General features: G+C 45.1%; 1 protein-coding gene across 4 annotated transcripts in view; it reads right to left on the reverse strand.

Annotated features, from left to right (window-relative positions):
- Positions 1-13,304, reverse strand: part of LOC127005846 (CTD small phosphatase-like protein 2-B) — a 44,678-nt gene that overhangs the window by 13,350 nt on the left and 18,024 nt on the right. The window contains exon 1 of one of the 4 annotated variants that reach the window (XM_050875107.1): positions 10,088-10,237. The exons of the other annotated variants lie outside the window; for them this stretch is intronic. The gene's annotated coding sequence lies outside the window, so the exon portion shown is untranslated. Of the gene's footprint in view, positions 1-10,087; positions 10,238-13,304 lie in introns of those variants that run through there. 4 annotated transcript variants of the gene reach the window in all.

Consider the following 13,304-nt stretch of genomic DNA (forward strand, 5'->3'; position numbering starts at 1 on the left):
GCTCCGTCCTCCCCGCGGCCTGCCAAGTCTGCCTCGGCCTGCCTATCCATAACACAAACACACACTGCACGCGGTCCGCCTCTCGACGCCCTGACAGCAACAGCGGCAGCCTCTTGAAGGATAGGTCACCAGAGTAGGACGAGAATAGCATCGTTACCCCGACAACACGTTACCAATGATCATAACAGTGCTCTTTGATAAACCCGAACTTAAATTCTTTTCTGTACATACTACCACGTAATGTATATTTGTTTCGAAATCTAAGGGATTCTTTCTCAGCATCGATGCCGTAAAAGCGTCTGATGAACAATAACAAGTCAAGAACAATAATAACAGCAGTAGAAGTAGCAGCAAAGGCAACAAACATGGCTAGGTAGGCGGCTGGTTGGTTGGTTGCCCAGGTGAGGTGTCCGGTCGGAGCAACAAACGCTGAAGTGTGAACGCAAAAAAGTCAGTCCCGTGTTAAGTATCGCTGCAAGGATAATTTTTTTTCCTACCGTCGTCTAAGGCCACAAGCTCATACACATACAATATCCATGGATGAAACTTTGTGATCTCGGTCCAGTAGAAAAGAGTGCAACATGCCACAAGTCGACCACCCCGAAACAATAAATTTGAAAAGATCTGGCAGGGTAAGAATGGGTTTATCTCTTTTTTTTTTTTTTTTTTGCCCAGACCAGGAAATAAGTAAACACACACACATATATATGAGAGAGAGAGAGAGAGAGAGAGAGAGAGAGAGAGAGAGAGAGAGAGAGAGAGAGAGAGAGAGAGAGAGAGAGAGAGAGAGAGAGAGAGAGAGAGAAATTTCATTTACTCCTATATTTTTTCCACCACTCGCACTTCTCGCTCAAAATAATTATATTTTAATTATCAGTACTGTTGTTTAAAAACGGTATAGCGGGCAATTTCTTATTTATTATAATACGACTTCTATCAACAACGAAAAATGCTGAAAATATTAATCAGTTTTAAAAATTACAAAAAGAAAAAAAAAATAGAAGCCGCCAGGTCAGCAGAAATACACCAGCCGAGCGCGGGGCGGCTGCCCCCACCCTGCCTCGCCCCGCGCGCAGGTGTGTGTGTGTGTGTGTGTGTGTGTGTGCACGCAACCGCACGCGCGTGCATCTCTCTCTCTCTCTCTCTCTCTCTCTCTCTCTCTCTCTCTCTCTCTCTCTCTCTCGTTTGGAGCAAACGGCCTGTGTGGTTTATGTAATTCTCTCTCCTGGGACAACCTTGCCAATCGAACACAACCCGGGGACATGGGGTTAAAATCTGGACTGTCAGGTCTCATCGACGGCTGAACTGCTGCTTTAAGCCCCCTGCTTTACGCGAGTCCGTTCTGGGTTAGGGACAGCAAGGGTACGTTTATAACTCGATGATCAGTCATAAAATATCGATTTATTTCTCTTAACTACTGGATTTGACGAGGGAGTGTTGGCAGAGCTAACGAAATACCGACTCGTTGTTTCGGCAGACACTTGCATGCAGCTGCTGCTGTAACTACTACTACTTCTACTACTACAACCGTTATTTTTACTGCTACTATTACTTTAACTACTGGTACTACTTTTACTATCAATATTGTTGGGTTTTTTTCTTGATAATGCTTTCCTGCTTCGTTATTATTCCCCGAACCGCTTCATCTCCCTAATTATGGAACAGCTGGCTTCTGATTGACGTTTGATTGTCAAAGATGTGCATTAACACTGGCAATTTTCCGACTGAATGTTACTGATATGTATGATGCGACTGGCGATCATGTCGGTGTTGCAGGTGTATCAGTTGCAGTAGCAGTAGTAGTAGTAGTAGTAGTAGTAGTAGTAGTAGTAGTAGTAGTAGTAGTAGTAGTAGTAGTAGTAGTAGTAGTAGTAGTAGTAGTAGTAGTAGTAGTAGTAGTAGTAGTAGTAGTAGTAGTAACAGTAGTAGTAGTAGTAACAGTAGTAGTAGTAGTAACAGTAGTAGTAGTAGTAGTAACAGTAGTAGTAGTAGTAGTAGTAGTAGTAGTAGTAGTAGTAGTAGTAGTAGTAGTAGTAGTAGTAGTAGTAGTAGCTGTTATGGTAGTTTCAGACACAGCAATAGCAGCAACAACAGCAGCAGCATTACCCCTACCATCACCACCCACAAGCAGGTAGTTATCGGGGATGGGATGGGGTGGAGAATTAGGGGGGAGGAAGGGGACGAGCGTTATGCACAGCTGGTGTTGATTATGGCGGTGGTGGTGGTAAGCAGTGACCCTGTTGCATGCTTCCCCGGGGCGCGGGCGGCGGGCGGGCGTGCCTGCGAGCCGCTCACATGCTATTACGGGATCATACTGCTTATGGGAAGGGGGGTGGGGCAGGGGGCACGCGGGAGTGAAGGTGGTGGTGGTGATGGAGTCTATTGGTAGCGGCGGTCGAAGTAACGTGGTGGTATGGTTATGGTGGCGAGTAGTGGTGGTGGTGGAGGCAAGAACTACTGGTGGTGGAAGAATATAGTGGTGGTGGTGGAATTATGGTGGGAATATAACCAGCGGTAGGAAGAGGTAAGAGAGGATGGTGGTGGTGGTGGTGGTGATGTTGTTGTTGTTGTTGGTGGTGGTGGTAAATGGTGACAGTAGTAGTGGCAGTGATGATAACCTAGATAGTGATGGTGTGGTGGTGTAGTGGTGTTGGTGTTGGTGGTAAACGGTAGCAGTGGCAGTGGTGATGGTAACCTAGGTAGTGGAGGTGTGGTGTGGTGTGGATGGCGGCAGGTGGTGTTGGTTGTGATGGTGGTGGTGGTGGTGGCAGAGGCGGGACAGGAGTGGATCAATAATTGGAGAGGGTCGACCTGGTGGTGGTGGTGGTGGTGGTGGAGGTGCACCTGACCCTCACACCTCCGTCTGTCCCGCCATCACAAATCTGGGCCCCGGTACCCCCCGCCCGACCGGCACTAGCCTATCCCCTTGCAGGATGACCGGGAGACGCGACGCATGCCAGGCAGGCGACTCTCAACGCAGGCTGCACGCACAAGCTATATTCACCCATTCGTACGCGCCATCCCTTTTTGTACTCTGCTTTTTTGCTGTTCTTGGTGGTGGTAAAATAACAACAACAACAACAACAACAACTACTACTACTACTAATGTAACATATACCTGAAAATTGAGCACAGGTATGAAAAACGAACTATTGTCACATCATTTTATCTTGATTTTCCAGAGCAGTATTTTTTTCTTATACAAGTACTAACAATACTGGTAGAGTGGGCACAAAATAGGAGTTCATACCCTATTATCACTAACCTACTTACTTGCCCATTCATTTCCCTATTCAATTCACATGTCAAGATCTGCGTGAATGGAGTGACACCACGAGTATTATTTCGCAATGCAACACAACATGAATGGTGTGTAACCGTGTCTATTTGGGAATGATGGCTTTATTTCAATTTGCATAAATATAGGTGACACAATCCCTTCCAGTGTGAGACATGGATGCTCTCTGAGTCTCTGATGTTTGTGCCACTTCAATCGCCTCATCCAGCCCAAGAAAACAACAACAAAACTGATCTTGAGAATGATAATGATGACTTTTCTTCATTTATAAACGCTTATAAGGCTTGACCGAGGGACGCTGGTGGTGGATTTTCAAGCGGTGTTGACACGATCCCTTTGTGGTGTCACTCTTCCTTACTTGCTGGGTTCCCGTTGCCCCGTGGCTCTCAACATGACTGAAGCTGCGGTTGAAGTCAGAGGACGGTACTTTACAAGGAGGGTTTAATATTATGGGTTACAATCGGCCACCCGACGATAACATTTTGCCTTTCAACGATTTTCTCCCTCACGGAATAACTGTCACAAATGAGATTACGATCCGTCCACGGCCCACTTTTGCTCATTTTGGATGGACTCTCAAAAATTTAATGTGTGTGTGTGTGTGTGTGTGTGTGTGTGTGTGTGTGTGTGTGTGTGTGTGTGTGTGTGTGTGTGAGTAAGCGCCTCGTCCTAGCCCCGTCAATACTGCGCCCAGACTGAAAGCTGTTGTGCATGTCGCATTCCTCCCCACTCACTACACAAGAAACGGTCGGCTGCATATAAATAGGCGTAAGAAGAATAACGCTGTAAAAACCCGTAAGCCTATTACTCTAAGCCCGGCCCCGTCATTCATGCCTTCCTGCAGCCCGAGCCACATGCAGAGTGGACGCGAAAAATTCAATACATCAAAACTTTTAACACTTTCCCGAAACAACACCTGGGGCACAGCTACCTGGTATAAAGACGTGACGAATGCAGTCAAAAGCCAGCAGAACAGACACATACATTATTAACCAAGACTGTGTGTGTGTGTGTGTGTGTGTGTGTGTGTGTGTGTGTGTGTGTGTGTGTGTGTGTGTGTGTGTGTGTGTGTGTGTGTGTGTGTGTGTGTGTGTGTGTGTGTGTGTGTGTGTGTGTGTGTGTGTGTGTGTGTGTGTGTGTGTGTGTGTGTGTGTGTGTGTGTGTGTGTGTGTGTGTGTGTGTGTGTGTGTGTGTGTGTGTGTGTGTGTGTGTGTGTGTGTGTGTGTGTGTGTGTGTGTGTGTGTGTGTGTGTGTGTGTGTGTGTGTGTGTGTGTGTGTGTGTGTGTGTGTGTGTGTGTGTGTGTGTGTGTGTGTGTGTGTGTGTGTGTGTGTGTGTGTGTGTGTGTGTGTGTGTGTGTGTGTGTGTGTGTGTGTGTGTGTGTGTGTGTGTGTGTGTGTGTGTGTGTGTGTGTGTGTGTGTGTGTGTGTGTGTGTGTGTGTGTGTGTGTGTGTGTGTGTGTGTGTGTGTGTGTGTGTGTGTGTGTGTGTGTGTGTGTGTGTGTGTGTGTGTGTGTGTGTGTGTGTGTGTGTGTGTGTGTGTGTGTGTGTGTGTGTGTGTGTGTGTGTGTGTGTGTGTGTGTGTGTGTGTGTGTGTGTGTGTGTGTGTGTGTGTGTGTGTGTGTGTGTGTGTGTGTGTGTGTGTGTGTGTGTGTGTGTGTGTGTGTGTGTGTGTGTGTGTGTGTGTGTGTGTGTGTGTGTGTGTGTGTGTGTGTGTGTGTGTGTGTGTAGTTTGAGTAGTTTCATTACATACACAGCTCTAAACTAATAGAAACATAGAAGCTAAACGTATGCTGGTGATTTTTTTATTTCTTTGCATGAGACTAAGGCATGGAGTCGAGGTACGGGACATACTAAACCCTGTCCAGATCGAAAGGTTTCAGACAGTTCAAATGGCAACTCGAATACACACGTAGAGTTATACAAGCCATACAGCAAGTCAATATCCTGGATACATATTCAAGACCACAAACAGGGATGAAGATGGATTCAATTATCCTAACGCACGTAATATATAATGCATGATAAGCTCCTACAAGTAATGATCCTTTCAATTAACGAGAGTGCACGTCCGTTGTCAAAGGAGACGCCAATGAAAAGACGGATGACGGATTGATGGATAGGCGGGCCGGTCACTCTACGAAAGGAAGGTGATCACGGTGGCAGAGGTAATGATGAGTTGTAGGCGGATGACGGGTTGATGGAAAAATGAACCTGCCACCTGATAAAAGAAACTGGGCCATGGTGATGATGATTAAGGTAATTTAGATGGCAATGATCTACACATGGATCGCTCAAGCAGTCTATGAAAGGAAGGTAGTAATGGTGGTGGTGGTCGTAGTGGTCGTCATGGTGGTGGTTGTGGTGATGACGATTTAAGTGGTGAGTAGATAAGGGATCGATCGCTGGATGACCTGGCCAGTCTATGAGAGGAAGGTGGTCACGGTGACTCGGGTGGTGAAGATCAATAGTTAGATGACCCAGCCACTCCGTGAAAGGAAGGTGGCCATGATGGTGATGATGATGATGATGGTGCATTGGATGTTTCTTTTTGAAACGTCCATCGGGTCGGTCTGGCGGTGATGAATAATAGAACCTGCCACTGAATTAGTTTGATAACTCACGACAGTAAAAAAAAAAAAAAAAAAAAAAGGACGAAACAATACTTAAGAGGTTGTGCAAGGCACGCATGCCTCTCCCAAACTTCATTTAGTAATAATTATATTTGGGCATCCAACTCGCCAATCTCTTCCGGCCACGAAAAATCCAAGTACAGTTGGTCAAAATATTTCGGCCTCATTATAAGCGATAGATGAACAAAAAGAGCGAAAACCAGAGATGATGAACACTACTCACTGTAAATGGCACAAGTTTTAGACCGACTTCATATTATTACTTCACGGGTTGTTAGATAATACTTTCTTGACTGACTGTACATGTTATGCAATCATCCAAATCCACCACATTTCGGCTTCAATCTAAGCGATAAATTAAGAAAAGAACGAAAACTAAAGATGGACACTGCTAACTGCAAATGGCACAAGTTTTAGACCGCCTTCGCGTTACTTCACGAGCTGAGTAATGCTGATTGACTGACTGGCTGACTGCACGTGTTATATACAACCATCCAAACCTATCGCATCCCATCACGGGCTCAAAATACCAACGTACGAGAGAAGGTAGATATTCAGAGGAGGCGAGGCAACACATAGGAGGTAATATGTATATACACCCCCCAATTCACCTTCCTTATACATTACGCAATCAATATCCACCGCCTCCCACCACGGGCTCAAAACACCAACGTACGAAGAAGGTAGATATTCAGAGGAGGCGAGGCAACACATACGAGGTAATATGTATATACACCCCCAATTCACCTTACTTATACCCATATACATTACGCAATCATCAATATCCACCGCCTCCCACCACAAGCTTTAAACACCAACGTATACGAAAAGAGGTTGAGTACGAGCGGAGGCGGGGCAACGCATGGCAGGAAGTAAATGAGTATATACGCCCCTTAATTCACCTTCTTTACCCACTCTCATGGCACTTATTATGCTCCCCCGCATGCATCCTCGACCTTCTAACTGGGACATCCCCATCCCCACCTCCACCGTCAACCCCGCCGCCACGGACTGCTGCCAAGCGTCCTTACTGATAGTCCGGGAAATCGATGGCTGTTTTTTTTCCTCTCTCTCTCTCTCTCTCTCTCTCTCTCTCACATTTCTTTATCCGCCTCAACCGTAAGTGTCTTGTGTCAGTCTTTCAGTCAGTCTCGTATATGTCTACCCTGTCTTGTTACTCCGAATCCGTGTGTTTTTATGTCAGCCTGTTTTAGTCTTTCAGCACATACCTTCGTCTTTATTGGTTCTAAGTGTATTTTTGTCTTTATTATATTATATATGTGTGTGTCTGTGACTTTACCTTGTCTAATGGTTGCCTGTTAGACTCTCTCTCTCTCTCTCTCTCTCTCTCTCTCTCTCTCTCTCTCTCTCTCTCTCTCTCTCTCTCGTTGCAGGAAGCGCGCGTACACACACACACACACACACACACACGAAGTCATATATATTCAGAAATACAGACTGACAGATAGGTATACAATCCGACTAACAGGCAACCATTAGACAAGGTAAAGCCATAGACACACACATATATAATACAATAAAGACAAAAATACACATAGAACCAATAAAGACGAGGGTATGTGTTGAAATACCAAAACAGGCTTACATAAACACATGCGGATTCGGAGTAACAAGACAGGGTAGACATTATATACGAGACTGACTGAAAGACTGACACAAGACACTTACGGTTGAGGCGGATAAAGAAATATAACGCAGAGAGAGAGAGAGAGAGAGAGAGAGAGAGAGAGAGAGAGAGAGAGAGAGAGAGAGAGAGAGAGACTGATAAGCCAGGCAAGACCGAACAGGGAGATTCAACAAGATTATGCACACACACACACACACACACACAGAAGGCAGACGTAGATGAGACAGGAAATTAGACAGGAACGTGGCAGAAAGACAGACAAAGTACGGAAACAAGCACAACCCTACAACCCAACAGGCAAATGGCTCGGAAATCTGACAAACTGACTGATGACCAGACCAAGATAGGTACGGTATTTATGATTACAAGTTTACCTTCAGTGATAGTATGTATTAATGCAAGATCACCATATTTGTTCAACAATACTAATAATAATTGTGGATTAGAGAGGAAACACGGGAACATGTCAGTATTCCTTTCTCCTTCTCCAACTAATCGAAGTAAGAAATAATTGCAATAGGAAATTCAACATAATTCCAAGTCGCTTCTTTAAGGTGTTTAACTACAAATGTATTTCAAGCACGTTCGTTCTCCGTGCCCTTCCTTTCTTCCTGCTTTATACGCTGCCTAGTATATATTTATCTCTTTCCATCGTCCCGACTTTCTATTTTCGTCGCATTACACAAGTCACAAGTCCTCACCAATACCTTCATCACCACACTCATTTTCCTTCCACCATGTTGTGCTTCTATTTATCAGTATTCCATCTTCCTCTCCCTCGAGATTCTTCATGGTACACTCGTGGTGGCGGAGACACTAGGCTGGGTTCACCAACACCTCCAGCACTACCAGCACTTTGTCACCGAGAGAGGGAACTCACACTGTCTCCCTCCTACATTCCGCGACCCGCTTTCCCGCCTTCCGCAACACTAGTTTCCATAACCTTTTCAGAAGTACTCGAAAGTAGAGTGGTTGAAGTTTTACGAGCGGTAGTATAGGTGACAGTAACGTTCACACACAAAAAAGTTAGCTAATTCGATTTGATATATAGAGCATGGCTTTTGATCAATAAATATTTGTTTTCTTTCGTTAGGCTGCCCAATCAATAAGACTTCCTTCAGCCACTCTCACACATACACACATATAAACAACTTTCACATTACAGTCTGCCGCTTTCGATTAATCAGTAGATACTTTTTTTTTCTATCTTGCAACGCCGCGTAATCAATAAACACGTCGTCCTTAGACCGCTCTCATATAAGCAAGCAGGCAATCCATACACATACACAGCTTACACATTAACACTTTCTTCTATACCAAAAAATCGACTTGCTTTGTGTGTGTGTGTGTGTGTGTGTGTGTGTGGGTAGGGGGGTGGGTAGGTAGATAGACCGATCGTTTTCCTCCTCGTCACCAGTGGCACACGTTGGCCAGTGCACTGCCGCCACTACCTGCTATGACCAGACGAGACGAGACGAGACGGAAGGGAACGGTAGCGGGCAAGGTCGAGCAGCCAAGGTTGCAGGTGGAAGAGCGAGCAAACGGAGCACCAACAACAGTGGCGGCGTGGCGCAGAGGTCGTGTACTAATAAACAAACACGGAACACGTCAAGCAGCCAGATCGGGATAGGGGACGAGTAACGATGTGTGAGTGATGGAAGTTGGCGATGATATAAATAACGAGGGGAGGGGAGTCACTAGGTGCACGGGGGAAGGAAGAGTCATCAAGGCCACAGGGGCCAAGTCTCTAAGTGGGTACGCACTTCATGAGGAGGAAGCCACCACTAACAAACAAGTAAAAGGTGATGATAATGACGGAGCCGGTGTGGGGTTTACAGGAGATGCCGTTTATAGACCTACTGGTCTCTTGCGGACTTCTTATGTTCTTATGAGCCACTTGGTTTACCTTCCCGCCCATACAAACTCCCCGCCCCTCCCAATAGCAGGCAACCGCGAGCAGGTGAAACTGGCACTCCAGGCAAAACATAGACAACCACGTACAAAATGAGATAAATACAGAACTATAAAGAAGGGGCAGATATGGAGGAGGCGTTTAGAGTATAGTCAAGTGTATCTTTGGAGAATAACACAACAAAGCCAAACACCTAACCTGACCCACTGATGAAGTGAAACTGCTGGAGAAAGAGGAGGTAAGGAGTATTGGTCAGTACACTCCGGGAAAGCAAGACAGCAACACATAATGACTAACCAACCCAAAACATAAGCCATGGATAGCAACAAATGAAGACCGAGGAAGAATAGGTAACCCTTCCAGACGGGACATGCCAATTTACGGAGAGGAGGAGGAAGGGAGAGAGAGACAACGAAGCAGCACCATACCCAACCAACACAAACGAAGGCAGAATCATCGAATACCTAATGACAAAGGCCGCTGCATACTGATCGAGGGAGAAGCGTGCGGGTTGCGTAACGTTATTAAACTGAACGCTGAGAGGAGACAGTGGGGGAGAGAGCGGAGAGAAGCGAGTATTATTGAGTATTATGACCTACCTGGTGAGAGGACGCTGCCGCTTGCCTCCCGCACCGTAGCCTGACACTGTCCCCGCCGTCCGTCGCTGCCGCCCGCCCAGCGAGCCCCTCCATTGATTCCTGCGCGCTCACCACCCTCGCTCGGGGTCCACTGCCTGCCTGCCTACTCCTCCTGCTCCTCCTCCTCCCTGTTCTCCACGCCCGGGGTGATCCGTTCTCTCTCTCTCTCTCTCTCTCTCTCTCTCTCTCTCTCTCTCTCTCTCTCTCTCTCTCTCTTCCCCTTTCCTTCTGTCTTTTTCGTTGTTCCCCCTCCCTTTAAAACTGAAACTTTCCCCCTTCACCCCCTTCTGCCTCTTATCTCTCCTCCCTCAACTCTCGCGTAATAGCTCCCCTCTTCCCCTTCAGTAATTTGGTCTCCCCCGTCCTTCACCTTATAGCTTAACCTAAGTTCCCCCTGACCCGTCCTCTCTCTCTCTCTCTCTCTCTCTCTCTCTCTCTCTCTCTCCTCCTCCTCTTCCCCATCCCCTCAAGCACAATGTCCTCTCTGACCCCCCCCCCCCCTCAAGAAAACCCGTTCTCCCCTTCGCCCAGATGATATTGTGGCGGCCTTCGCCACAAACCCAATCACGAGGCGCGGGACAATATAAAGAACACCACTCCGATCCCTTCCAGTAGCGATAGTTCACTGGTCGTCCCCCCATACAAATAAAAACAAGTCTACAAGCTTACTAATGTCACCCCCTCTTCCTATTCCCCTTGTATTTATCCCCCCTCTCAAGCACATTCTTCTTCGTGGTCGTCCTCCTCCTAGTGAGTATCGCTGCTGCAAAACGAACCTTACAAAGCACCACGCAACTGACGAAGTGATTCTTTTTTTTTTCCTTTTTGCGGTAAAGGAGTGACCCCGCCTTACAAAAAAAAATGGTCGCACTACGCTGATCCTATAAAAAAAAAACGTTCCAGTGGTGTTTTGATACTTCATGAAGACAGCAGACCCATAATGCAGGTGTTTTTACTACATCAGTTTACGTAATAAGTTGTTCGGTTCTTGCGTATACGGTGCTAAACCGCCCTTCTCTGCACTGGAACCTTGCGTATTACCACACACAATTAAATGACTGACATGACATAACGCAAACAGATAAGTTAAGGTAATACACGAGTTGTCCTGCTCCCGCCTAAGTGGTGGCGAAGAGTTCATCCCTCCCGTGGGGTTTCGCGTATTACCTCACACACAATGACTGGCCGCACTGATTCAAGAAACGTAAGTGACAAGTTGCCACGCTCTTACGGAAGTGGTGAAGGAAGCATCCCTCGTTTCATTGTAACTGTACCTCACAAGTACACTAAACTAACTGACTGACTGAAGAAACGTAGTGACGCCACTGAAGGTGACCAGCTGTATAATCTAGTTGCTTTAAATAGTACTCCACCATGCAGGTTTTGCCGTGAAGATTTAGGAGTCTTATAAGACCCGGATATCTGTTGAAGAATTTATACTACATACCGTGCTGATAAAAGGGTATATATTAAGTATTATTTATAGAAAAGTGCGTAATCGGAGTGGTGCGCTGTCCTAAAAGTGTATTTAAATTTAGATAGTACATCTTGACAATGCAACTTGAAGGTGGTGATGGAGAGATGGTAGTAGGTGGTGCTGCAACAGTTAACCCAAAAGAAAAATAAGGAAAAAAAAAACAACTGTTGGTGGAGGTGACTAAAGCCCCAAATACACTGCCGAATTTTGGCCACGAACTTGACGCCGAATCAGTTCGTGAAAAAATTCGGCGACCGATTCGCCGACATGACCAAGATTCTTACAGTTTGCGACCATTTAGCGACATGTTGGCGAATGCTCAAGACAATTCGGAGACATGTCGCCGACTATTCGGCGTCCATGTCGCCGAGCTCAAAATTTGAAATTTTAATTTTTTTTTTTTTTTTGTCGCGGAATAACTGGCGACGAGTCTCCGAATTGTCTTCGCATGTCCCCGAAGTGTCGGTGACATGTCGGGGACAATTCTCCGGAGTGCCAAGATTTCTGACAGCTGATCATCTGATGCCCCTCATGGACTACTACAACACCCGGGGAGCAGTGGCCTGACAGGACATAATTGTGGGCAGTAAATACCATGTGGTAATATGTGGTAATATATGTGATAGTATGTGTAAAAAATATAATGTATAAAACAGTTTTTGTTTTGCTCTCCTACAGATATTTTAGAAATGAATGAATGTTTACGTATATCAGTAAAAAAACCAGTAAATGAAGAGAAAATAAATAATATATACTGAAAATGAAACAAAGGTTAAATAATGGCAGAATAATGATATTAAGAATAAAATAAAAAAAAAAAATAAATTAATTATTAATGAATAAAAAAAAATGTAAACCATACCTATTTTATATAGTCATGATTCTTCTTGTTTTTCATATTTTCTTGTTTACTATTTATTATTATAGTATTATTTATTATATATATATATATATATATATATATATATATATATATATATATATATATATATATATATATATATATATATATATATAGATATATATATATATGTAGAGAGAGAGAGAGAGAGAGAGAGAGAGAGAGAGAGAGAGAGAGAGAGAGAGAGAGAGAGAGAGAGAGAGAGAGAGAGATTAAAGAGAGAAATATAGATAGATAGACAGACCCTAGTCATTCCCATTCTGACCTAATTTATGTTTCCCGGTCATTTTTCGAATATTTTCGTTACATGTCCGAATGTCCGGCGGACGACAATTTGCATATGAATATTTTTCTCAACGGTCAAAATTGGCGACAATTGCCGAACACTGTGAATCGGGCGAATTGTTCGCGATATACCGTGACATGGACGACAATTCGGCGTCCATTTGCATTCGTGCACATTCGGCGAACGGCAGCGAATTTTTCATGCAACATTAAACTTTCGTGGCGGTCGTGATCAACTGTCAAAAGTCGCGTGTGGTGGTGGACGTCAACGGTGTCCCGAGAAAGAAAGAGAATTTAGACGACACACGATTCGGATGATATTCGCGCACATTCGTGAGCCAAAATTCGGCAGTGTATTTGGGGCTTTAGTTAAGCAAGGCAGCAAACAGGGATAATAGGACAAACAACACAGCAACGTAGGCCTTACATCGAATGAATAAGAATAAAAACAAATAAAACTAGAAGTAATTATTTTTTCTGAGGGGTGAATGGCTAACAGGGGCAAATATGTGGGG

This window comes from Eriocheir sinensis, chromosome 3 (genome assembly GCF_024679095.1).
Source record: "Eriocheir sinensis breed Jianghai 21 chromosome 3, ASM2467909v1, whole genome shotgun sequence".
Lineage (NCBI taxonomy): Eukaryota > Metazoa > Arthropoda > Malacostraca > Decapoda > Varunidae > Eriocheir > Eriocheir sinensis.